The sequence below is a fragment of the Pinus tabuliformis genome, chromosome J, assembly GCF_031772625.1.
Source record: "Pinus tabuliformis cultivar Carrire ecotype Pingquan chromosome J, CPIR1, whole genome shotgun sequence".
Taxonomy (NCBI): domain Eukaryota; kingdom Viridiplantae; phylum Streptophyta; class Pinopsida; order Pinales; family Pinaceae; genus Pinus; species Pinus tabuliformis.
In genome coordinates, this window is record NC_142295.1 from 828,953,645 (window position 1) to 828,980,910 (window position 27,266).

Here is a 27,266-nt window from a genome sequence, read left to right on the forward strand (position 1 = left end):
TATCTCATCCTTCAATTCTCTAGTTCGGCAATAATCTTGGTATTTTTTTAGAAAGGTTGTTTTCATTTCGTCCCAATCAGTAATGGTACCTCCACCAAGCCCCATAAACCAATGCAAAGTTGCTCACTTCAAAGTAGAGGGAACAATTTCAGCTTCTAGGGGTCGGTAGTGTAATCATATCCCCTACATAAAACATCAAATTCTGAAAGGAATGCATCAGGATCCTCTGAAGTTACCCCATGAAAGGTAGGAATATTATGTAATGGAATAGATTTCATGGGAGGATTTAAAAATGTATCAACAATAGGATATTGTAATGTAGAGGTCTGAGGATGTTGTTGATTATGATATATTTGGTCAAAAATGTGCCAATATCCTTCAGGGATTTTTGAAGCTAGATATTTGTTCCTAGGGGGTTTAGAAGAGACTTTTAGAATGATTTTAATAGCACTTCCTTGGTCTGGAATACTGGGTGTCCTCTGTTCAACCACTACTTCAGGACATTTGGATTCTGATGATTTAATCTTTTCAACACTACATGTTTCTCCTTCTCCTTCACGGAGATTGCAAGAATTCCCTTCTTGTAAAGGGCTAGGCTGTAATTTTTCAGTGTTCTAGAAAATCTGTTCAGACCCTTCAGTCTTGCTGTGAATCTCATTGCCAACTACAGATAGTGATCCTGCGGCCTGAACGGTTACAGTAGGATTTCTTATAAAAATGGTTCGGGGTCCTACTGATGACTGAGACTCAACTTTTCTTATGACTTTGTCAATGAAGGTTGATCATCCAAGGGTCAACGATCCCTTAGATTTTTTAGATCTGGGTGGAGGAATTATATCTTTTTCTACTCGTTGCTTCGTAGTCATTCATATAGAAATACAAACATTTATTTCTACTTCAATTCCTACGCAATTTTGCTGAAAAGCGGGCAAAGGAGCAAGCACTTTACTTTCTTGTACGTAGGTTCTTACCTTCTGTTTTTAATACCCAATTCTTTCACAGCAAACGAGCATCAAACATTTATTTCTACTTCAATTCCTACGCAATTGTGCTGAAAAGTGGGAAAAGGAGCAAGCACTTTACTTGCAAGTACGCAGGTTTTTACCTTTTGTTTTTAATACCCAATTCTTTCACAGCAAACAAATATCAAACATACATCACCTTCCGTGAAATAGAAACATTGTGCCCAACAACGGTGCCAAAATGTTGGGTGCATATAAGATGTCTTTTAGAACTCCTAAATGCCTCCTATTAATTATTGACCTGGGTAAGTCTTTTTGCTTCAAGAGTGTACAAAGTATGTGCAGGTGATGGAAATCATTGTATCTATAGAATTGAATGATTTAAGATAACTTATTGATCTCAATACAAGAGTAAACATATCAAATCATAAACTACTAAAATTGTAACTTCAAAGAAATTAAACTATTCAAGCATCAAAACTCAATCTCAATAAAAAGGCTCTAATTACAATTACAGGCCATAAGAACATCAACCGAGTGCACTATAGCGGTAACAGAGCTCTTTCAGCTGAATAGAAACTTCTGCATAATAGTAATACACCTGGTCTAACCAATAATACTCTGGCTCTCAATACGAAATAACTCTTATCTAATAATTGAATCAATCTACGACATAAATAAATGAAACCAGTCAACAGAAATAAGAAATAATGCACAGAATGCACAAAATCAACACCGATGATTTATATATCAAGTATATCAATCGTAAAACTATAAGACAAAGCAATTAGACTTGCAGTAAAAAGGTAAAAGTATATCACAGGGAAAAGCAATGAAATCCACTAGTGACCGGGCCCAAGCGACCAATGATTACTGCCTAGTTACTCAGAATATCGCGAGCAAATAGAAACATGAATTATATATTACTCATTAACTCCGAATGTCATGACAGTAACGATGTGTTCTTCAAAATAATGCTCTATCTCTTAAAATTACAGCAGAAGTAAAACGACAAAAGTTGCTCTATTTTATTTGTTTTTCCCTTCTTATAGTCAAAGAGGAAAAGAGATAACTATGATTCCTCAGGATCAGGATAACCTGAGGAATTCGTGACCAAATGCTATTATCAAAACAATCTTCCATCCTATGTTGATCCTTCTAATTCACTTCTCAACTTGACCATAGAAGACGCACTCTTTTCTCCTTGTTTAGCCTTTGTTGTTCAATAGATTGAACAACATTTGTCCCATTCACTAATCTCTTCATAAAAAGCAATGAAAGTTAGTTTTGACAGCCAAATCATATCAAAGGTGGTTTTGTTCACTTTCTATCGAAATTATATCAAAACCTTATTACATCATGGAACAAATGCATAAAAAAGAGGAAAAAGATAATGTAATCAAGGGTAAATTTATACTTGTTGCACGTCCCAACATCCCCAAGTTATATGGTTTAATCCTTAGTAGAGACTGGTTAGAAAATATTCATGGTTATTTTGCAACTGATTGGTCCCACATGTGGCTTCCCTATAATGGCAAGCTAAATCAAATAAGGGTTGACCGCGAAAAACATCAAAAGTACATTTTTACAGAACTTGAAGGAGAGAATGAGCCAGTAATGTATAGCAGCAATATCATCGAAAACTACATAGTTGAATCATTTCTAGGAAATTTTAATGCCAATACTTCACCTTTCTTGGAAAATTTTGTTGTATCCCACGTTGAAATTTTTTCTCAAACATATACTTCTAAGTGTGTAAATTTTGTAGATAAGCTTGTAGTTATCTCCTTATTTTGGAAATTATTTTTTGGTGGATCCAAATCTAACAATGGAGCCAGAGTAGGATGCATATTACTTAGCCTAGAATGGGAAAAAGCAAGGTTAGCATGCATACTTTAATTTGAATGCACAAACAACATTTCCGAATATGAAGCATTGGTTCAAGGGTTGTATAAGGCTATCGACCTTAATATCAAACATCTGCAAGTGATTGAAGATTTGGAAATTATGATAAAACATGTAAGAAATACTATACACTATCTGTATAGACATTTGAAACATTATCAATCATTAGTCCATGACCTTATTTTTCACTTTATAGCATTTAATATTTCCCCTATCCCAAGACTCCAAAACGCGAGTGTCGGGTCGCTAGCTAATGTTTCATCCAAGCTTATTCCACTAGGAGATTATAGTCTTGATCGATTTTCTATTGAATTGATTTTTAGGCCCTCCATTCCCAAAAATATCACCAATTGGCAAGTCTTTAATAACAATCAGGATATCATAAGTTTTTTGACATTTGAAGGTTCGTATGATGACCAGATAATTGATGAAAATCAGCATGACAGCTAGCTTAAGAAAGAAGCATCTATAAATGCCATACCTAAGTCTTTGGTTAAGATGGAAGACTTATATAATCTTAAGCACAGATTCAAGAAGCCCACCAACTCAAAACTTCAAAGTTCAACTTTGAGGTTTGAATTAGTTAATCTTGGAATTGACCTTAAACCTCAAAATATCAATCTAGGTCTAGGTCTTACACTGGATGAAAAATCAGCCTTCATTCATTTGTTGAAGAAATACAAGAATGTATTTGCTTGGAAGTATGAAAATCTAAAGACATATGACACTTCTAAAATTCAACATACCATCCCTGTGATATCTGATGAAAAACTTGTGCAACAGAAGCTAAGAAAGATTCACCCAAATCTAGAAAATCAAGTGAAATATGAATTGAATAAATTCCTTCAGACCAAAATTATCTCTCCTGTCAAGCACTCAAGGTGCATTTCTGACCTTGTTCCTGTTGGAAAAAAGAATGTTGATATTCGAATATGTATAGACTTTCATAATCTCAACAAAGCTTGTGAGAAGGAAAAATTTCCATTACCTCCTATGGAATTGATACTGCAATCAGTTGTGGGCTTAGAACTAATGTCTTTTCTGGATGGATTCATAGGTTAGAATCAAATTCTAGTACATCCGAATGACTGGCTGAAGACTACCTTTCGAACCAAATGGGGAAAGTATGCCTATCAAAATATGAAATTCGTGTTAATCAATGCTAGTGCCACATTTCAGAGAACCATGGACATAGCTTTCAAAGGATTGGTTAATAAATTAGTGGTAATCTATTTAGATGATATAACTGTGTACTCAAAAAGGCGTGGTAATCATTTAAAGGATTTAAAACAAATCTTTGAGCACTGTCAAAGTTATGGAATTTCTCTCAATCCTAAGAAATATTTTTTTTCTCTAAGTGAAGGAAAGCTCCTTGGATTTATCGTATCCAAAGAAAGGATTCACATTGACCCTGATAGGATAAGAGAAATTTCTGAAATTCCTTTATCTCATAACAAAAATCAATGCAATCTTCCTGGGTCAGATAAATTTTGTGAAAATATTTGTCCCTAACTTTTCACGAATTGTTTTACCTATTTAATCCATGATTAAGAAAAATTATCTTTTTAAATGGGGACATACAGAGCATGAAGCCTTTGATCTGATTAAACAAGCAATATTGAATGCTCCCTCACTAGCAACCCCAAATTTTTCTAATAATTTCATTTTACATACCTCTGCTTTCGAGAAATCATATGCAGCTATATTAACGCAGGTTAGTGATGATAAAGCCGAAGCACCGATTTCTTTCTTTAGCTCCAATTTGCAAGGGGATGAGTTAAACTATTCAGATGTTAAAAAACATGCTTTCGTTGTTTCCAAATCAATAAATCATTTTAGACCCTTTCTCCTCAAAACCCACTACAAGGTAATAGTCTGGTTCTGAGCAGTGAGAAATCTGTTAATACAAAGGGATGTAACAGAGAAAGGGGAAAATTGGGTAACAAAACTGCAAGAATATGACATTGACATTAGAGTAGCCAAAATTGTAAAATGTCAATGTTTTTGCAGAATGTTGGCGGGAGCATCCAACTTACCAGCACTACAAGATTCAGGTGATGATAGACAAGTATATGAGGTAAGCCTCAATGACATTGAATCCAGATATGCTGATATCATTTTTTATTTGAGAAATGGATATGCCCCTACACAACTAAGTTACAAAATAAAAAGGACTTTGACGTTAAAAGATAGACAATACCAAATCATCAATGATGTGTTGTTTAGAATAAATTATGATTCTATTTTTCTTAGATGTCTTGAGAAATATAAGGTAGAAATGGTTTTGCAGGAACTCCATGATGGACCAGCTGGTGGAAATTTTGGAGGGGACACAACCACACATAAAATACTACATGCTGGCTATTATTGGCCAACCATATTTAAAAATGCACATGATTATGTAAGGAAATGTAAAGTTTGTCAAGCAGTTGCTGGGAGACAGAGGAAACCTGCATTAGCGTTGCAACCAATCAACAATGAGAAACCATTTGAACAATGGGGACTGGACATAATAGGTGAGATCGTTCCTCACCCTTCAAAGCAGCATAAATATATCCTTACAGCTACTTATTACTTCACAAAATGGGTGGAAGAAATTCCACTTAAGGTAGCTAATTATGAAAATGTCATTGAATTTATTGACTAGTTTATTATTACCAGATTTGGTCTACCACCTACCGTCATGTTTGATAATGCATCTTATTTTTTTAGGAAATGTTATGACAAAATTTTCTCTTAAGAGAGTTTTTAAACTTAAATACTCTGCTAACTATGATGCTCAGGGAAATAGCTTGATTGAATCTACAAACAAAAATCTCATAATAATTATCAAACAAACTGTTGATCAAAGTCAGAAAAGCTTACAAATCTCTTTACTATTTTTTTATGGGAAAATCGAATAACACAGAAGGCCTTAATAGGAACTTCTCCTTTCAATTCGATCTATGGAAAAGAGGTTTTCCTCCCTACAAATGTAGCTATTCTCTCTCTAGCCCTATTTCAATTTATTGAAGAAACCCCTTCCTATTCTATGTAAGTGAGACAACCACAAATCCTTAAGCTCAAAGAAGAAAGGGAAAAGGCCAAAATCACATATGCACATCATCAACAGTTAGTCAAATATTCTTTTGATGCAAATTCTATGATCTAGGCGGATATTGGTGGCCACCTACCAAGTCCACCTGGACCCCCACCATTGTTTCTCTTAGCATTTTCAGTTTCCTTAATTGTAGCACAACTTACTATTTTTAGCAGTTTTTTCGGGGCCTGAACTTCTGGAGCCGTTTTGAGGCCCTAAACGACATTTTTTGGGAAATCTGGGGGCAACATGGGTCCATGGACTGATATTGCCCTTCCCAAAGTGGTAGTACTCGGATAGATCTTTCTAACGAGCTATCGAACACGTCAAACGGAGATCGTATGCCAAAGTTATGACCCCGGGAAATTGATGTACCAATTTACCCAAACGGGGCCCACAATTTGACGTTTCATCTTCTAGGGTTAGGTTTTGGGATGTGAAGGGTTTTCCATTGTTTCTCAACAATAAATAGGCCTTCGAGCCTCATTGTAATACAGTTTGGAACAATTCAGAGGCATGTAGCCGCCACATCTCTTCTCAGAGATAAGCTACCATCGCCCTAGCTGGTTTATTTCCATTTTTGGTTGTATGCATATTTCAGTATTTTCCATTAATGAAATGAAGTATTATTTCCACTGCATCTTTGTCTATTTGGTCATCTCTGTAATTTGTTGTGTTCCTGTTTAAATCCGGATCAGTGGTATCAGTGCAGAGAAGGACACAGGGAAGTGGTGTGAGTTCCACAAGAGTCCCACTCATAATACAAGTGAGTGTCGGACCAAGCAGTCGCTGGTGGCCTTGTTGAAGGCTTTCGAATCAGATGCATGTTCCGACCCTGAGCCAGAACTCGAGAAGGGGAATGGTAAAGGGAAGCAGATCATTGATGTGGATCCCAGCGCCACTATTGCCACCGCCAAGATCCAGAAAGATGAGCCCGAAAATCCAGAGGAAGGGGAGCGTCTTTTCCACTCACAGATGTGGGTGAAGGGTTTGCCGCTACAATTCATTGTCGACAGTGGCAGCCAAAAGAACCTCATTTCAGCAGAGGTTGTGAAGCAGTGGGGCCTACCGACTACACCGCACCCACAGTCGTACAATATCGGGTGGCTTCACAAAGGACGAGATCTGAAAGTTCGCCAGCAGTGCCGCCTTCCCTACAGCATCAAACCCTTCACAGACGAGGTATTGTGTGATGTTACACCTCTGGATGTTTGTGATGTATTATTAGGCCAACCATACTTGTGGAGGCGACATGCTGTGTATGAGTCAAAGCCTCGCGCTGTCATTATTTCTCTGGGTGATTCATTATACAGGATACAGGAGGTAGCCCCACCTACTACCACCTCTTTGATCACTACCAAGAAAGGCAGCAAGCTCATATCATAGACCAGGAAATTTATCTGTCTGGTTCACTCCCAAAGTAAGGGGAAGATCATTGCTACATCCATGACCTCTGCAAAGGGTTCCGTCATGCAATAGCAGCAGCAAAGGGATACGGTCATGACAGAACACAGGAACAACTTCTTCTCACCCACAGAGATACCAAAAAAGTTTCAGGTGGGCAACAAAGTCTGGTTGCATCGACAGAAAGAACGCATTACCAGAACCCATCAGAAGCTCAGACCACTCCGATATGGTCCTTACAGCAGTAGCACGGCTATGGGGAACAATGCTTTGGAGCACATCATTCCTCCATTCCTTCACCTGCACCAAATGTTCAATGTGGACCATCGTCGACAATGCTTCCCACCATCACTGGAGACATCAGAGATTGCAGGACATGTTCAGCAGATGGAGGAACTCAATGCAATGGGGACCATTGCTTCCTAAGGGGGGAGGAATGATCTAGGTGGATATTGGTGGCCACCTGCCAAGTCCACCTAGACCCCCACCATTGTTTCTCTTAACATTTTCAGTTTCCTTAATTGTAGCACAACTTACTATTTTTAGCAGTTTTTCGGGTCTTGAACTTCTAGAGCCCTTTTGAGGCCCTAAACGACGTTTTTTGGGAAATCTGGGGGCAAAATGGGTCCATGGACCGATGTTGCCCTTCCCAAAGTGGTAGTAATGGGATAGATCTTTCTAACGAGCTATCAAACGCGTCAAACGGAGATCGTATGCCAAAGTTACGACCTGGGAAATTGATGTACCAATTTACCCAAACGGGGCCCACAATTTGGTGTTTCATCTTCTAGGGTTAGGTTTCGGGATGTGAAGGGTTTTCCATTGTTTCTCAACAATAAATAGGCCTTCGAGCCTCATTGTAATACAGTTTGGAACAATTCAGAGGCATGTAGCCGCCACATCTCTTCTCAGAGATAAGCTAGCATCGCCCTAACTGGTTTATTTCCATTTCTGGTTGTAAGCATATTTCAGTATTTTCCATTAATGAAATGAAGTATTATTTCCGCTACATCTTTGTGTATATGGTTATCTCTGTAATTTGTTGCGTTCCTGCTTAAATCCGGATCAGTGGTATCAGAGCAGAGAAGGACACAGGGAAGTGGTGTGAGTTCCACAAGAGTCCCACTCATAACACAAGTGAGTGTCGGACCACGCAGTTGCTGGTGACCGAGTTGAAGGCTTCTGAATTAGATGCATGTTCCGACCCTGAGCTAGAACTCGACAAGGGGAATGGCAAAGGGAAGCAGATCAGGTATGCGGATCCCAGTGCCATTGTTGCCACCGCCAAGATCCAAAGAGATGAGCCCGAAAATCCAGAGGAAGGGGAGCGTCTTTTCCACTCACAGATGTGGGTGAAGGGTTCGCCGCTACAATTCATTGTCGACAGTGGCAGCCAAAAGAACCTCATTTCAGCAGAGGTCATGAAGCGGTTGGGCCTATCGACTACACCGCACCCACAGCCGTACAGTATCGGGTGGCTTCACGAAGGACGAGATCTGAAAGTTCGCCAGCAGTGCCGCCTTCCCTACAGCATCAAACCCTTCAAAGACGAGGTATTGTGTGATGTTACACCTCTGGATGTTTGTGATGTATTACTAGGCCAACCATACTTGTGGAGGGGACATGTTGTGTATGAGTCAAGGCCTCGCGCTGTCATTATTTCATTGGGTGATTCATTATACAGGATACCGGAGGTAGCCCCACCTACTGCCACATCTTTGATCACTACCAAGAAAGGCAGCATGCTCATATCACAGTCCAGGAAATTTATCTGTCTGGTTCACTCCCAAAGTAAGGGGAAGATCGTTGCTACATCCATGACCTCTGCAAAGGGTTCCACCATGCAACAGCAGTAGCAAAGGGATACGGTCATGACAGAACACAGGAACAAATTCTCCTCACCCACAGAGATACCACATAAGTTTCAGGTGGGCAACAAAGTCTGGTTGCATCGACAGAAAGAACGCATTACTAGAACCCATCAGAAGCTCAGACCACTCCGATATGGTCCTTACAGCAGTACCACAGCTATGGGGAACAATGCTTTGGAGCACATCATTCCTCCATTCCTTCGCCTGCACCAAATGTTCAATGTGGACCATTGTCGACCATGCTTCCCACCATCACTGGACACATCAGAGATTGCAGGACAAGTTCAACAGATGGAGGAACTCAACGCAATGCGGACCGTTGCTTCCTAAGGGGGGAGGAATGATCTAGGTGGATATTGGTGGCCACCTGCCAAGTCCACCTGGACCCCCACAATTGTTTCTCTTAGCATTTTCAGTTTCCTTAATTGTAGCACAACTTACTATTTTTAGCAATTTTTCGGGTCCTGAACTTCTGCAGCCGTTTTGAGGCCCTAAACGACATTTTTTGGGAACTCTGGGGGCACCATGGGTCCATGGACCGATGTTTCCCTTCCCAAAGTGGTAGTACTCGGATAGATCTTTCTAACGAGTTATCGAACGCGTCAAACGGAGATCGTATGCCAAAGTTACGACCCGGGAAATTGATGTATCAATTTACCCAAACGGGGCCCACAATTTGGCGTTTCATCTTCTAGGGTTAGGTTTCGGGATGTGAAGGGTTTTCCATTGTTTCTCAACAATAAATAGGCCTTCCAGCCTCATTGTAATCAGTTTGGAACAGTTTAGAGGCATGTAGCCGCCACATCTCTTCTCAGAGATAAGCTACCATCGCCCTAGCTGGTTTATTTCCATTTCTGGTTGTAAGCATATTTCAGTATTTTCCATTAATGAAATGAAGTATTATTTCTGTTGCATCTTTGTGTATATGGTTATCTCTGTAATTTGTTGCGTTCCTGTTTAAATCCAGATCAGTGGTATTAGAGTAGAGAAGGACACAGGGAAGTGGTGTGAGTTCCACAAGAGTCCCACTCATAACACAAGTGAGTGTCGGACCAAGCAGTCGCTGGTGGCCGAGTTGAAGGCTTCCGAATTAGATGCATGTTCCGACCCTGAGCCAGAACTCGACAAAGGGAATGGCAAAGGGAAGTAGATCATTGATGCGAATCCCAGCGCCATTATTGCCACCGCCAAGATCCAGAAAGATGAGCCCGAAAATCCAGAGGAAGGGGAGCGTCTTTTCCACTCACAGATGTGGGTGAAGGGTTCGCCGCTACAATTCATTGTCGACCGTGGCAGCCAAAAGAACCTCATTTCAGCAGAGGTCGTGAAGCGGTTGGGCCTACCGACTACACCGCACCCACAGTCGTACAGTATCGTGTGGCTTCATGAAGGACGAGATCTGAAAGTTCGCCAGTAGTGCCGTCTTCCCTACAGCATCAAACCCTTCACAGACGAGGTATTGTGTGATGTTACACCTCTGGATGTTTGTGATGTATTACTAGGCCCACCATACTTGTGGAGGCGACATGCTGTGTATTAGTCAAGGCCTCGCGCTGTCATTATTTCTTTGGGTGATTCATCACACAGGATACCGGAGGTAGCCCCACCTACTGCCACATCTTTGATCACTACCAAGAAAGGCAGCAAGCTCATATCACAGACCAGGAAATTTATCTGTCTGGTTCACTCCCACAGTAAGGGGAAGATCATTGCTACATCCATGACCTCTGCAAAGGGTTTTGCCATGCAACAGCAGCAACAAAGGGATACGGTCATGAAAGAACATAGGAACAACTTCTCCTCACCCACAGAGATACCACAGAAGTTTCAGGTGGGCAACAAAGTCTGGTTGCATCGACAGAAAGAACGCATTACCAGAACCCATCAGAAGCTCAGACCACTCCGATATGGTCCTTACAGCAGTAGCACGGCTATGGGGAACAATGCTTTGGAGCACATCATTCCTCCATTCCTTCGCCTGCACCAAATGTCCAATGTGGACCATCGTTGACCATGCTTCCCACCATCACTGGACACATCAGAGATTGCAGGACAAGTTCAGCAGATGGAGGAACTCAACGCAATGGAGACCATTACTTCCTAAGGGGGGAGGAATGATCCAGGTGGATATTGGTGGCCACCTGCGAAGTCCACCTAGACCCCCACCATTGTTTCTCTTAGCATTTTCAGTTTCCTTAATTGTAGCACAACTTACTATTTTTAACTGTTTTTCGGGTCCTGAACTTCTGGAGACGTTTTGAGGCCCTAAACGACGTTTTTTGGGAAATCTGGGGGCAAAATGTGTCGAAGGACCAATGTTGTCCTTCCCAAAGTGGTATTACTCGGATAGATCTTTCTAACGAGCTATCGAACGCGTCAAACGGAGATCGTATGCCAAAGTTACGACCCCGGGAAATTGATGTACCAATTTACCCAAACAGGGCCCACAATTTGGCGTTTCATATTCTAGGGTTAGGTTTCGGGATGTGAAGGGTTTTCCATTGTTTCTCAACAATAAATAGGCCTTTGAGCCTCATTGTAATACAGTTTGGAATAGTTTAGAGGCATGTAGCCGCCACATCTCTTCTAAGAGATAAGCTACCATCGCCCTAGCTGGTTTATTTCCATTTCTGGTTGTAAGCATATTTCAGTATTTTCCATTAATGAAATGAAGTATTATTTCCGCTGCATCTTTGTGTATATGGTTATCTCTGTAATTTTTTGCGTTCCTGTTTAAATCCGGATCAGTGGTATCAGAGGAGAGAAGGACACAGGGAAGTGGTGTGAGTTCCACAAGAGTCCCACTCATAACACAAGTGAGTGTCGGACCAAGCAGTCGCTGGTGGCCGATTTGAAGGCTTCCGAATCAGATGCATGTTCCAACCCTGAGGCAGAACTCGATAAGGGGAATGGCAAAGGGAAGTATATCATTGATGCGGATCCCAGCGCCACTGTTGCCACCGCCAAGATCCAGAAAGATGAGCCCGAAAATCCAGAGGAAGGGGAGCGTCTTTTCCACTCACAGATGTGGGTGAAGGGTTCGCCGCTACAATTCATTGTCGACAGCGGCAGCCAAAAGAACCTCATTTCAGCAGAGGTCATGAAGCGGTTGGGCCTACCGACTACACCGCACCCACAGCCGTACAGTATCGGGTGGCTTCACGAAGGACGAGATCTGAAAGTTCGCCAGCAGTGTCGCCTTCCCTACAGCATCAAACCCTTCACAAACGAGGTATTGTGTGATGTTACACCTCTGAATGTTTGTGATGTATTACTAGTCCAACCATACTTGTGGAGGCGACATGCTGTGTATGAGTCAAGGCATCGCGCTATCATTATTTCTTTGGGTGATTCATTATACAGGATACCGGAGGTAGCCCCACCTACTGCCACATCTTTGATCACTACCAAGAAAGGCAGCAAGCTCATATCACAGACCAGGAAATTTATCTGTCTGGTTCACTCCCAAAGTAAGGGGAAGATCGTTGCTACGTCCATGACCTCTGCAAAGGGTTCCGCCATGCAACAGCAGCAGCAAAGGGATACGGTCATGAAAAAACATAGGAACAACTTCTCCTCACCCACAGAGATACCACAGAAGTTTCAGGTGGGTAACAAAGTCTGGTTGCATCGACAGAAAGAACGCATTACCAGAACCCATCAGAAGCTCAGACCACTCCGATATGGTCCTTACAGCAGTACCACAGCTATGGGGAACAATGCTTTGGAGCACATCATTCCTCCATTCCTTCGCCTGCACCAAATGTTCAATGTGGACCATCGTCGACCATGCTTCCCACCATCACTGGACACATCAAAGATTGCAGGACAAATTCAGCAGATGGAGGAACTCAACGCAATGGGGACCATTGCTTCCTAAGGGGGGAGGAATGATCCAGGTGGATATTGGTGGCCACCTGCGAAGTCCACCTGGACCCCCACCATTGTTTCTCTTAGCATTTTCAGTTTCCTTAATTGTAGCACAACTTACTATTTTTAGCAGTTTTTCAGGTCCTGAACTTCTGGAGCCGTTTTTAGGCCCTAAACGACGTTTTTTGGGAAATATGGGTGCAACATGGGTCCATGGACTGATGTTTCCCTACCCAAAGTGGTAGTACCCAGATAGATCTTTCTAACGAGCTATCGAACGCGTCAAACGGAGATCGTATGCCAAAGTTACGACCCCAGGAAATTGATGTACCAATTTACCCAAACGGGGCCCACAATTTGGCGTTTCATCTTCTAGGGTTAGGTTTCGGGATGTGAAGGGTTTTCCATTGTTTCTCAACAATAAATAGGCCTTCGAGCCTCATTGTAATACAGTTTGGAACAGTTTAGAGGCATGTAGCCGCCACATCTCTTCTGAGAGATAAGCTACCATCGCCCTAGCTGGTTTATTTCCATTTCTGGTTGTAAGCATATTTCAGTATTTTCCATTAATGAAATGAAGTATTATTTCCGCTGCATCTTTGTGTATATGGTTATCTCTGTAATTTTTTGCGTTCCTGTTTAAATTCGGATCAGTGGTATCAAAGGAGAGAAGGACACAGGGAAGTGGTGTGAGTTCCACAAGAGTCCCACTCATAACACAAGTGAGTGTCGGACCAAGCAGTCGCTGGTGGCCGAGTTGAAGGCTTCCGAATCAGATGCATGTTCCAACCCTGAGGTAGAACTCGATAAGGGGAATGGCAAAGGGAAGTATATCATTGATGCGGATCCCAGCGCCACTGTTGCCACCGCCAAGATCCAGAAAGATGAGCCCGAAAATCCAGAGGAAGGGGAGCGTCTTTTCCACTCACAGATGTGGGTGAAGGGTTCGCCGCTACAATTCATTGTCAACAGTGGCAGCCAAAAGAACCTCATTTCAGCAGAGGTCGTGAAGCGGTTGGGCCTACTGACTACACTGCACCCACAGCCGTACAGTATCGGGTGGCTTCATGAAGGACGAGATCGGAAATTTCGCCAGCAGTGCCGCCTTCCCTATAGCATCAAACCCTTCACAGACGAGGTATTGTGTGATGTTACACCTCTGGATATTTGTGATGTATTACTAGGCCAACCATACTTGTGGAGGCGACATGCTGTGTATGAGTCAATGCCTCGCGTTGTCATTATTTCTTTGGGTGATTCATTATATAGGATACCGGAGGTAGCCCCACCTTCTGCCACATCTTTGATCACTACCAAGAAAGGCAGCAAGCTCATATCACAGACCAGGAAATTTATCTGTCTGGTTCACTCCCAAAGTAAGGGGCAGATCGTTGCTACATCCATGACCTCTGCAAAGGGTTCCGCCATGCAACAGTAGCAGCAAAGGGATACGGTCATGACAGAACACAGGAACAACTTCTCCTCACCCAGAGAGATACCACAAAAGTTTCAGGTGGGCAACAAAGTCTGGTTGCATCGACAGAAAGAACGCATTACCAGAACCCATCAGAACCTCAAACCACTCCGATATGGTCCTTACAGCAGTACCACGGCTATGGGGAACAATGCTTTGGAGCACATCATTCCTTCATTCCTTCGCCTGCACCAAATGTTCAATGTGGACCATCGTCGACCTTGCTTCCCATCATCACTAGACACATCAAAGATTGCAGGACAAGTTTAGCAGATGGAGGAACTCAATGCAATGGGGACCATTGATTCCTAAGGGGGGAGGAATGATCTAGGTGGATATTGGTGGCCACCTGCGAAGTCCACCTGGACCCCCACCATTGTTTCTCTTAGCATTTTCAGTTTCCTTAATTGAAGCACAACTTACTATTTTTAGCAGTTTTTCGGGTCCTGAACTACTGCAGCCGTTTTGAGGTCCTAAACGACGTTTTTTGGGAAATCTGGGGGCAACATGGGTCCATGGATCGATGTTGCCCTTCCCAAAGTGGTAGTACTCGGATAGATCTTTCTAACGAGTTATCGAACGCATCAAACGGAGATCGTATGCCAAAGTTACGACCCCGGGAAATTGATGTACCAATTTACCCAAACGTAGCCCACAATTTGGCGTTTCATCTTCTATTGTTAGGTTTCGGGATGTGAAGGGTTTTCCATTGTTTCTCAACAATAAATAGGCCTTCGAGCCTCATTGTATTACAGTTTGGAACATTTCAGAGGCATGTAGCCGCCACATCTCTTCTCAGAGATAAGCTACCATCGCCCTAGCTAGTTTATTTCCATTTCTGGTTGTAAGCATATTTCAGTATTTTCCATTAATGAAATGAAGTATTATTTCCGCTGAATATTTGTGTATATGGTTATCTCTGTAATTTGTTGCATTCCTGTTTAAATCCGGATCATTCTATAAGTTCAAAATCCTTCCAACTCAGAGACTTGGTATTGAAATGGGATAAAGCACACGAGGAAAAAGGTAAGCATACCAAATTCCAAAGAATGTGGCTTGGACCATTTCAGATTTTGGAACAGGTAGGCCCATCAACCTTTTTATTTCAACACCTATTAGGCAAGAGAGATTCTCTGCCTATTAATGGGAAAATCCTGAAAAAAAAAATTATTTTTCATAGAAGATAACCTCTTCTATTCATTGTATATTATTGTTCTTACTTTTTAGGAAAATAAAAGTTCAGTAGCATTTAATTTTGGCCTTTCTAATAATAGTCTCTTTTATATTTTGACTTTTCGCTTGTATAAGTAAAGATTGTTAAGAAAACAATGTTTACATTCGAAACATAAGCTATGTTCTATCTCTCCAAAATTGCTTGTTCCCTACCAATATTAGTTATCCTTTGATGAAACTCAACTTTGTAAAAGAACCATTGTTCAACCATCAATTAAGAAAAGTATCTATAACAAAGAAAGGACTCTCTATAGAAAAGAATATTTAACTCTATAATTGTCATCTAGAACATCTTAAGAGGTCAATGATTCTCCCCATGTAGTAAGCTTTCATTTTTTTATAGTGTAATTATAAAAAATTCTTAAACTTAAAGGATAAGATGTCTCATCAATATCCAACTTACCATGTTCATAGGGAAATAACTAGCTGACATTACCAATACTGCATATCAAAACAGGGTAATGGCTTGAGATTGTATCAATCAAAAGACAAGTGGTCTCATCAAGAGCCAACTTGTTCAGTTAAGTTACAACCAGTGAGTAGCGTTGTCAATTTTGGTCACCAAACCAAGACAATGGTCTTTAAGGAGAAAAATGAAAATTTTAAAGAAAAGAGAATTGTTTTGGAAAAAGAAAAAGAAAGTAAGCTTGTTTAGAAAAAAGAAAAGGAATGTAAGTATATGAATCTGAACTTATCTTTAAAAAATTACATTATTATTAGATGGGATACTGAATGATTTATGGTTAAAAGGTAACCCTTTCGAGGCTATGAACACGTATTGGCAGCAAAGGCTCTACCTATGAAAACTGAGTACATCTAAAATCTGACTTGTGAGATGCCCCTATTTTTATCTTTAAAATCTAGTAATTGCTGACGTAGACAAAGCAATTTTCATATTGAAGAGAATAATCAAATGGGTGATAATTAAGTAAATTTTTTTTATTATTCAGAGAAATGTTACTTATCTTATATTTCATGTATTTTATTTTCTGAGCTACCTTCATTTTTGATGTCTTTAGAAATTTCAAAAAACTGTCAAAGATAATTGGTTCTTCCAGCGAATCGCCAATTGTTGTGCTATTAAAAAACCCCCCCATTTATTAATATGATAGATAATATTATATCAATAAATGGGGACCCTTAAAAATTCCTTCCAAAAAACAAATTTAACATTTAGACAATTTCCTTTAAATTTTTTGAATAAAACAAGATATCATGTCATAACCCTTTGAAAGCTAGCAATACTTTCCTTTTCACATATAACTTGACCAAGTGTGTCAAAAGCCTTATTAACAATAAAAACACGCGAAATGTGATCTAAAGGAATCACCACGCTTAACCTAGATATCATTATGCTTTTCATTAAAAACTAGGTCCTAAGGCATTTCCTCTCAAAATAAAGCCCATATCACAATTCACAAGGGGCGCAACCTCATAAAATATGTTTAAACATGCAAAATGAGATATTGTGATGTGATAATTAACCTTACCACATCATATCGGAAATACTTATGAAAGGTTTGAAATCTTACAAACCACGTGATGTTGCAAAATGCGATAAAAGCTAGGACCCAATTGAAACCTATGTTATAAAGTAACACTTAAGTCTGCTACGCAAATGAAAAATGCTTTATAGGGTAAAATCCCATTAAACAAGATACGCTTTAAAAAACAATAAAGAACATCTTGCATCTCGCATCCTGCAGAAAACTAAGGAACTTTAAAGAAAGTGCACAATCAATACGCGATAATGCGATATTGCATCGCAATCGCAAAATCAACATTTTCGCAAATCAAAACTCACAATCTTAAAAAAATTTCTTCCTGTTTTATGATGCGAAACATTAATGAGTAATAAAGGTAGCGATAAAAAATCATTAGTGGGCATTTAAAATGGGTTAATGGCATTTATGTTTGAAAAGCAGCTCGACATGATACGATATGTTTTCCTCTGTGTTTAATTAAAACTCCTTTCTTTTCACCTTTTCAAGGTTATTTGTATCATTCATTCTTATTTTCATTCTCACTTGTATCTATCTGATAGCTTCTACTTTGCTCCATTTTAGGAAAAATCCACATCAATAGTTGTTAGGAGAAGAAGGGAAAGGCAGCCGCATCTGAAAAATAAAAAATGATCCCTCTATTCTCTGTTACTACATGCAGTAGAGATAGAAGAACTTCAACATGGGAAGCCATGTATGATTTGTTAGAAGAAGAGAAACCAAGGCCTTTGGTAGCAAAGGCCACAACTGATGCTCATGTTTCCTCTGATGCCTCTTACTTTGAGATAGCATGCTCGTTTCTACACTGCATAGCTGCAAGGCCAAAGATAATCCCATACACAGATATGGTCAAGTGGATAATTGATGTGGTGGACGTCTCAAACAGAGAGTTCAAGAATAATAGACAGGAGGTTATGGGATCTTTTTCAGCAGAAAACCTATGGCTTATGTACAATATACCAGAGCCATATAAGCTCTACAATAAACAGTTCCTCGAGAAATTTTCTAAGGAGAATGAAGATCCAGTAGATGTTCCACAGGCCTGGACAAAAATGAAAGTAAGATTGAACGAGATAATATGGGTATGTATTCTATGGAATCTATTTCTCCCCCTTATAGTTTTGCAGCATCCATGTTATGTAGATTGTTCGGTAAGCCTGATAGTACCAAATTGTCCCCTGAGTGGCTGCCATTAATAGAAGCAGTTGTCAATGCAACAATAATGAATTAGGCTCAAATTTTGCCTAATAATTTGGAGAAAGCCATTAGGAGAAAGAGGAGTCCCTCTTTAAGGGTTTATCCCCCATTTTTCATGAGTTCCTTTGTAATGGACGCACTTTGTTTTAGCTCTACATTTCATATTATGGGATGGAAGTGGACTGTGCAAGACCCTATTCCTATCCATGTGCACCATAACATTTTGTGGGAGACTCAGTTTCACCCCCATTTTTACAATTTTTTTTAAGTAGTTATGCCGCCCATCCATAAACAAGTCTACAACGCAACCACCCCTAGGTTTTCCAAAGAAGCTAAAGTGGATATTTTACTTATAGCGAGATGGTTAGGGAAGGAGACATTTACCTATATCAGAGTATTTGGGAGTATTCCTTCACCGCATGTCCTCCCATACTATGTCCCCAACAAGTTAATGGCCAGGGAGATAACCTACCAAATGGCAGGGGAACGTGAGATAAGCAAAGGGTAGAAAGAACATAAGAAGGCCATTTGGCCTACATTTCCATTATAATGTGGTGCGTTTTCACTACATGATTTTGGACATGCACACAAAGAGGCAGAGATTAAGAAATCTCTGAAACTAGCTACATTCCTATGAAGGCAGTATGACCCAAATGGAACTGTTAAGGAATTCACTACTATGGTGAAAGTGAAACCATTCACCCATGAGGAAGATGCCTTCGATGACCTCTTCCTACAAAAAGAAACATTTTCAAATGTAACGCATATGGCATCACTACTTTTTTTCCCAGATGATGTTGAAGATTTTCATGTGTATAGAAAGAAGAGACTATTGAAGGTCCCATTGGACCTACTACAGGTTGAACCAATAAGGGAGCCAACTCCCAGTGTAATCTTGGAGGAGAGATGCAAAGAAAGCTCCAAAGAATGTTCTGAAGCAGAGACCTAGGAGAGATCTACTCATGAGTCAGAGCACTCAGAAAAACAATCTCAAAATGGGGGAGGCAATAAAAATAAAGAGTCTGAAAGGGACAAAGTCGAAACTACAGAAGAAACAACTAATCAAACCTCGGCAAAGAAACAAGAATAAATTCACTCTACTTCCACTCAGTCAGAAAAAACCCCAATTATTGATTTTGAAAAGGAATGGGGGCATTTCAACAAGAAGCTTCATACAAATGAACAAACATCTGAGATACAGACTCCACAACACAAGTCAAATCAAGAAATAACAGTGGAGAAAACTATAGGCACTCAGGATGTTGAGCTCATTCCTGCCACCCCCACTTAAGAAATTATTTTGATAATTGAGGAAATTCCTCCATTAGATGTGTTTTATAGGCCTGCTCATAAAGTTGTCATTAAGAGACAGAGGAAGAAGAGGAAGCTAGATGTTGCAGCTATTACGACCCTCGATAATGAACCAACAGACATTGTATGGAAAGACTTGCCCATGGACCCATCTGAAAGCCTCACAAGACTGTTGCAATTTGTAGGAGCCTATGCTATGAGAACTATTGACAAAGAGACAAAGGTCCAAATTCTACTTAGAGAAAAGGAACAAAAGATTCTGTTGTTGGAACAACAATTAGCTCAGGAGAAACCCAATCAACAAGAAGAATTACAAGTAGCCCAGCTCTAGCAGGAATTTGAATAGATGCAAATATAACATTAGGCCAGCAGAGCAGAAAGAGATGTTCAGATACAAGCCATGACTGCTAAGTATAAAGACAATCCACAAATCAATGAGTTCATAAAGGAAGCACTCAGTCTTAACTCCCAACTAATGCAGCAAAAGGAAGTTCTATGCCAGAAAATCTTGCAAATAAGTCTTGATTGTGAGGTCAGTGATAAGCTAACAAGCCAAGTTGTCGACATGAGGCTTGAGTATGACAAAACCGAGGAAAGGGTTTTTGACTTTATCACCTGGAAAGAATCAGAAGAAGGGAGAAAAGTTGATTTTCCAAAGCTAGAGGAATCAGATAAAGACATCTTGTTCACAGATTGGGATTCACTCCTCAAGCAATTAGAAAGGGAAACGACGGTTGTAGAAGTATCAACAAGCAACATCATAGAAGCCATAAACAGATATATGCATGTTTCCAACTTGGTTGTAGAGTGTATACTAGGATTTATTCCAAATGCCAAACAATTAGAGCAGTAGTGGAGGTAGGTGGCAAAATAAAATGAGGAGGTAATCAGAGAAATGGGAAAACTAAATTGGGAATCATACTGGCAGTTCTTAGTGAACCATACAGCTAGTGGATGACCTTGCGATTCTTAACTACCTCCACAAAAAAATGGTGCCAGCACTGAAAGACACTATATTTGCTGGGCAGTTGAAATCTGTGATCGACCAACCAACACAGCTCAAGACTATGAAAAATATTTGTGATATCAAAGATCGAACGAAAAGGATCTAGTCACTTAATTTATTTTTATTTTAGCTTTATTTTTCCATAATCTGAGGCGATTCATTTAAACCTCCTCAGCTATTGTTGTAATAATCTATTTTAGGACCTATAGTTTAGTATTTAAACACCTCTCATGCATTTAGAAAAGGGTCCAGAAATTTTATCATAAACATTTTGCAAAACATGCACTTTTACACCTTTGAGGAGGTTCTGATGGAATGAATGGAACATCTATTTTCTCTTAAATTTCTAGGATGCTCTACTGAAACGCACTTTTGTACTCTTAGAATATGTTGGATTGATTGGAATTAGGATCCCAGATTTGGGATAAATATGTATTGTATACATCCTTGGTGATTGTTTTAATCCATACAAAGACTTATTTAACTTGCATGCTAGTTCTTTCTTACCCTTCACCGCAAAGCCTTCAAGTTTCTTCACGTAGATCTCCTCTTCTAGATCCCTGTGAAGAAATGTTGTCTTCACATCCATCTATTGTACCTCAAAATCAAAAGCAACAACAACAGATAAAAGTATTCTAATAGAAGCTACCTTGGAAACAAGAGAAAAAATATCACCAAAATAAATTCCTATCACCTGCGAATAACCTTTTGCTACCAACCGAGCTTTGTATTTCTCCACCTTTCCTTCTGCATTTGTCTTCTTCTTGAATACCCATTTGTTGCCAATGCGTTTCCTTCCACTTGGCAACTCCACCAGCTCCCATGCTTCATTTTCTTTGCAAAGATGCCACTTCATCAACCATGGCATCTTTCCAAAGTTTTCCATCCTCTGAATCTACTGCTTCCTTCACAGTTTTGGGATCGTCATCAGTAATAGATAAAGAAAAATTTGAATAGAAAGCAGATGGAATATACATTTCTAGCTGCATTCTTTATCAAACTAATCTTCTCACACCTAGAGTTTGTGGCTCTTCATCTTCTGATTCCTCTTCTACTGTAGAGTCTGATTCTTCCTCCTTTAGCTCAAACTCTATCTTCTCAGGTTCCTTTCGTTGGACTTCATTTGCAATAACATATTTAACCTCTCTGAACACCACATCTTAGCTGTACACAACCTTCCTTGTTATTGGGTTCCAAAGCTTATAACCCTTTAAACCATCCTTATACACAATAAAGATGTTCTTTTAAGATTTACTATCCAACTTTTTTCTTTTCTCCTTTGAAACATGTACATATGCATCACATCCAAATATTCTCATATGTGAAAGAGAGGGTTTCTTACCAGTCCATACCTCTTATGGAGTCTTATCCTCCAATGTTGATGAAGGTGACCTATTGACCAGGTAACATGCAGTCTCCACTGCCTCTACCCAGAATTCCCTATGCTAGCTCGACACCACTGAGGATGCTTCTTGCCCTTTCCATCAACGTCTTGTTCATTCTTTCTGAAACTCCATTTTTCTTAGGTGTAAATGGAGTAGTCTTTTGTCATGCTATACCACACTTCTTACAGAATTATTCAAATTCCTTACTGCAAAACTCTCCACCGTTTTCTGTCCTCAGCACCTTTATCTTCTTCTCTGTCTAGTTTTCCACGAGAGCCTTAAATTCTTTAAACCTGTCAAAGACCTCAGATTTCTTCTTAAGGAAATATCCATGTATTCCTTGAGAAGTCATCTATAAATGATACATAGTACACAAACTTACCCAGTGATGGAACCTTCACAGGTCCAAACAGATCACTGTGCACAAGCTCTAATATCTGTTTCGCTCTCTTACCACCAGAGGGGAAACTCACCCGATTTTGCTTCCCATATACACAATTTTCACAGAAATCAAAATCCAGAGAGATATTACACATACCTTCCACCATACCTTCACCATGAAGTATTCGAAGGCCCTTCTCTCCAATATGTTCAAGACTTTGATGCCACAACATGGTCTTCTCTCTAGAGACCACTAGATTTTTTTCTCCACTTTCAGGAACCACAAAATTGTTGCACTCGTCAACAATAGTGCTACCTTGTAGCTTGTACAAAGTTACAATCCGAACTCCCCGCATCAATACCAGTGCTCCCTGAACCATCTTGTAGGTATCCTTCTCGAACACTTTTTTTACACCTGCATCATCTAGTTTGGTAACAAAAATCATATTTCTAGCCAATGCAGGAATATGAAGAACAGCTGGAAGTGTTCTAACCCTTCCACCTTGCAACTTCAACTTTATTTTTCCACAACTAATGATTCTAGCCTTCCTTTCATCCCCTAGGAAGACATCACCACCATCATATTTCTCATACTCGTAGAACCACTCTCTATGGGGTATGAAGTGAAAGGATGCACTTGAGTCAATCAACCATGCCTCATGATCGACATGTGTACTTGAAGAAGCGAAGTACACATCCCCACCTTCATGTGAGGTGGTTTTCGCCTTTGCAGAAGGAGAATCATCAGATCCCCTTCCTTTGTCAAGAGCTTTAGATTTACAATCCCTTCTGTAGTGCCCTTCCTTTCCACATTTCCAGCAAACCACCTTTACGAGTTTTCCTCGAGATTTAGATCTCCCTCTAGATTTAGATCTCCCACTCAATGACTTATTTTTGTTTCTGTTCTGGGAATGTCCTCGTACAGACAAGGCATCACCATTCTGGCTCTCCATATTTTTTTGTCTCATCTCCTCCGTCAGCAAGGATGAGATTATTTCATCAAACTACAAGGCAATTGCATTGCTAATTATTGTAATAACCAAACTATCCCATGAGTCTAGTAGAGAACACGACAAACTGATGCACTTATCTTCATCTAAAATTTTAATACGAACAGATAATAACTAACTTACCACAGTATTAAATGTGTTCACATGCTCTATCACCAAGTCTCCATCTTGCATCCTTAGGTTATACAACTTTTTCCGTAGGAACAATTTATTCACCAGAGACTTAGATTGGTACAAAGTCCCTAACTTGTCCCATAAAGCCTTAGCTGTAGCTTCCCCTGATACATTCAACAATACTGAATCTAATACACATAATCATATTGTACTATTTCCCTTCTGATCCAACTTCTTCCATTCTTCATCGGACACTCCCATTGGTTTAGTACCCAGATCTACCACGATCCACTAATCTTTATCCACCAACAGATCCTCCATCTTGAGTTTTCACAACTCAAAACTCTGACCCTTAAATTTCTCAATCTCTATCTTTCCACTGCTCGCCATCTTCTTTCACCACCAGAATCGATCCTACAGATCTCTCACTGAACAGGGTCTACCACAGGCCCGGGCGAAACCCCTTAGCAACAAAGGCGGGCCCTTGAAGCCAAATAGCTCTGATACGAAATGTAGGTTTTAACACCGTACATAAATTCCCTGCATATGAATCCTAAGAACATAAAATAAACAATGCAATACCATAACGCATAAAACACATATACACAAAGATTCTCCCCTGGATCCCAAAATCAGGACTACCACCTTGATTTTTCATTATGTTCCTTTCAATGTTACAATACAAATTTATACATGCCGAAGCATCCAATACCATGGACCAAAAACCATGGACCGAAAACCATCGCATCCAAAAACATGGACTGGTAAACCATCGCATCCAAAACCATGGACCGATAAACCATCACGTCCAAAACCATGTGCAAAAACCATGCACAATACCATAGGTAGGTCCGCCCAACCTATGTAGGTTGGTCATGGAAAAAATATAACACAGCCCAACAAATAGTTATGTGGTAGGTGACAACTCATGACATGAATTGACATGACACTGTTGACATGGACAGGCTTGATGATGTTGCAATGTCAAGTTGCATAACTTGATGACGTGGGATCTTCAATGATCTTCGGTCTTGGAAGGTGGTCATACAATTGTGTTCCTTTTTGTTTTATCTTGGTAGATTCATTCATCTATTCAACTACAAGTGAGTCTTTAGGCATGCTTCCTCCTTCTTCTCCTTCTCCGTCATATCGCCATGATTTTACAGTGTACCTATTCCTGCAATTCACTCATGACGGGATGTAAACAATCCGAAAACTCCTTAATCTAAGATGATGCATTGATATCCATGAACTGAGCCCAAGACCGGTGACATGATAGAAGATAGGGCTCAGTAACTATGCATTGTATAGTTCCAGGTGACAGGTAGAGTAGTTGATCATTGAGACTGTGTAGAGTGTAGCTCAGGCTTGATTGAGGAACTTCTAAGCATAATCCTCACTAAGGAGAAAAATTACACAATGAGAATTGGGAGTCAGGATTATGTAGTTCAGGAAGACAGTGGGTGATGCGAGATGGGATCATGGGAGACAGATCTGTGTAGTTTTCAAAGGCAAGAAGGAATGGGAAACAGAGAGACCTGGAGGAAAAATCTACACATTTCCTAAGGTCAGTGAGGTCCTGATGAGGGAGGACATTGGGGACACCTCTGCATAGTTCTGGAGGCCATGGTAGGCTAGGTTATCTATGCATTATGGGGTTCCAATAGGCAAGGGGAAGATCTTGAGGACTCGAAGTGCGAAGTGCACAATTCAAGTTGGACTAGCAGGAGTTTCTACGCAATTATAGGGGTCAAGGAAGGTTGTTGGGCTCTGGAATTGCACTATACAACTACCCTCGAGGACTATGACTATGCGCTACCTAGTTCCAAGAACAAAAGTTAGAACACCGAGGGCTAAGACTGCGTAGTGTGCAGTTCAGTCAGGGTCCATTTTAGCTAGGTTACTTGGTCAGGAAGATTTTCGGAAAAGTGGCTATGTGTAGGAGGGAGATGGACTTGTGATGATATTGAAATTGTGACCACACACTTAGCATAATTCGATGACACAACAACATAGACCACTAGAGCAACAAGAAATCATTTCCCTCTAAGTGATTTTCTCATAACAAGAAGCGAAAAGTGAAACAGTTGAGATGGACTTTAGGACAACCATGACGACACTTGTGCGACATTGCTCAAAACTTTGTGTGTGAGTGTGACAGGTGTTTGCATAGCTAGGAAAACTCTTATAAACAAATACCAACCTCCGAAACCATGAGAAAAGGTTCGCAAACATGACATATCAGTAAAACATGCAAAAATGTGACAGTTGATCCAACAAGAAAAAGGGGTCAGTGAGCTTTAGGAAATGTCATGAAATGAGCTTAAGTATCTACAACTATCAAGCGGAAGACCAAGGAAGGCTCTGTAATTTGTGTGCAAGCCGAAATTTTGGATGGTGTTGCACCTATTACAATAGGCCCTTAGACCTTGGTGGTTAATTCAAAGTCAAAGTTTTGACGAAATTAGCTCAAAATAATTAAGTTTGAGCAAATAAAAATGGAATTAAATGATAAATTTGAAAATTCATTAAAAATAAAAAAACAAGGGCCATGATTAAAAGATATTGAAGTGTTTATCAATGGCCAAGATTATTTTGACAATTATCAAAGAAAATAGCTGTTATTTTTACACTTGGACGATAAATCTATAAATTGGAGAGTCATCTGAGCCTCTAACATCTTGATCTCTGGCTACAAAATTTCTGCTGAAGCAAGTTTTAAACTATTGTCCCACTGGGAACTATATTTTCAAACATAATAAATACTTTGGGGTGCAATTCAAGGTGTTCTTGCTTATTGATTTGTGGTATGTGATGACTACGGGCATCTTTATGTTGTGCTGATGTTTTTTAATTAGATGGAGACAGAACCATGCTATTTATAGTTTTGGGATAATATTAGGTGGTTCGATTCCCCATGTGATCTAACAAATTATTTTGATATAAATTCATAATGATTGTAGGGACTTCATCCTTTGGCCTCCAAGTTCACATACTTGGGAAAAAACCATTGTTTCTTGGATTCCAAATATTTATATGGTGGATTAAATATTCTCTAAGGCTATAGTATATATTGGGGTTTCTAAAATATTTTTATCCATTCTTCAAAGGAAAAACTCCATAAAAATATTTTTCTCAAAAATTTAAAATTCTTTAAAACCCTTATATATCTGTATACCTTTTGAATAATTTTGTGGATCTAACTTGTAAACTGTTTTTTCTAACTTGAGTTTTGGGTTTTTTAGTATTTTTGTATATATTTAGGGTTTTGAAATTTTGTACAATATTTGGGGTTTTGGGGTTTTTTTTGTTTTTATATTGGTTATTTGGGTTTCTATTCTAAATTTGTTTTGGGATTGAGGAAGAAATTGGTGTTGGAGACCTCAGAAACCATAGACATCTAGGGTTTTTAGGCTTTTTTTACAGGTTGCTTGTTTTCAAATCGGGAGTAAAAAACCATTTCCTGAATGCCCTGGCCGTTACCCAACCTAAAAGGCTAGTGTTTGGTATCTATTTTTCAAGAATTAAGAAGGCCATAAGCCCTACAAGGGCTATATATTAT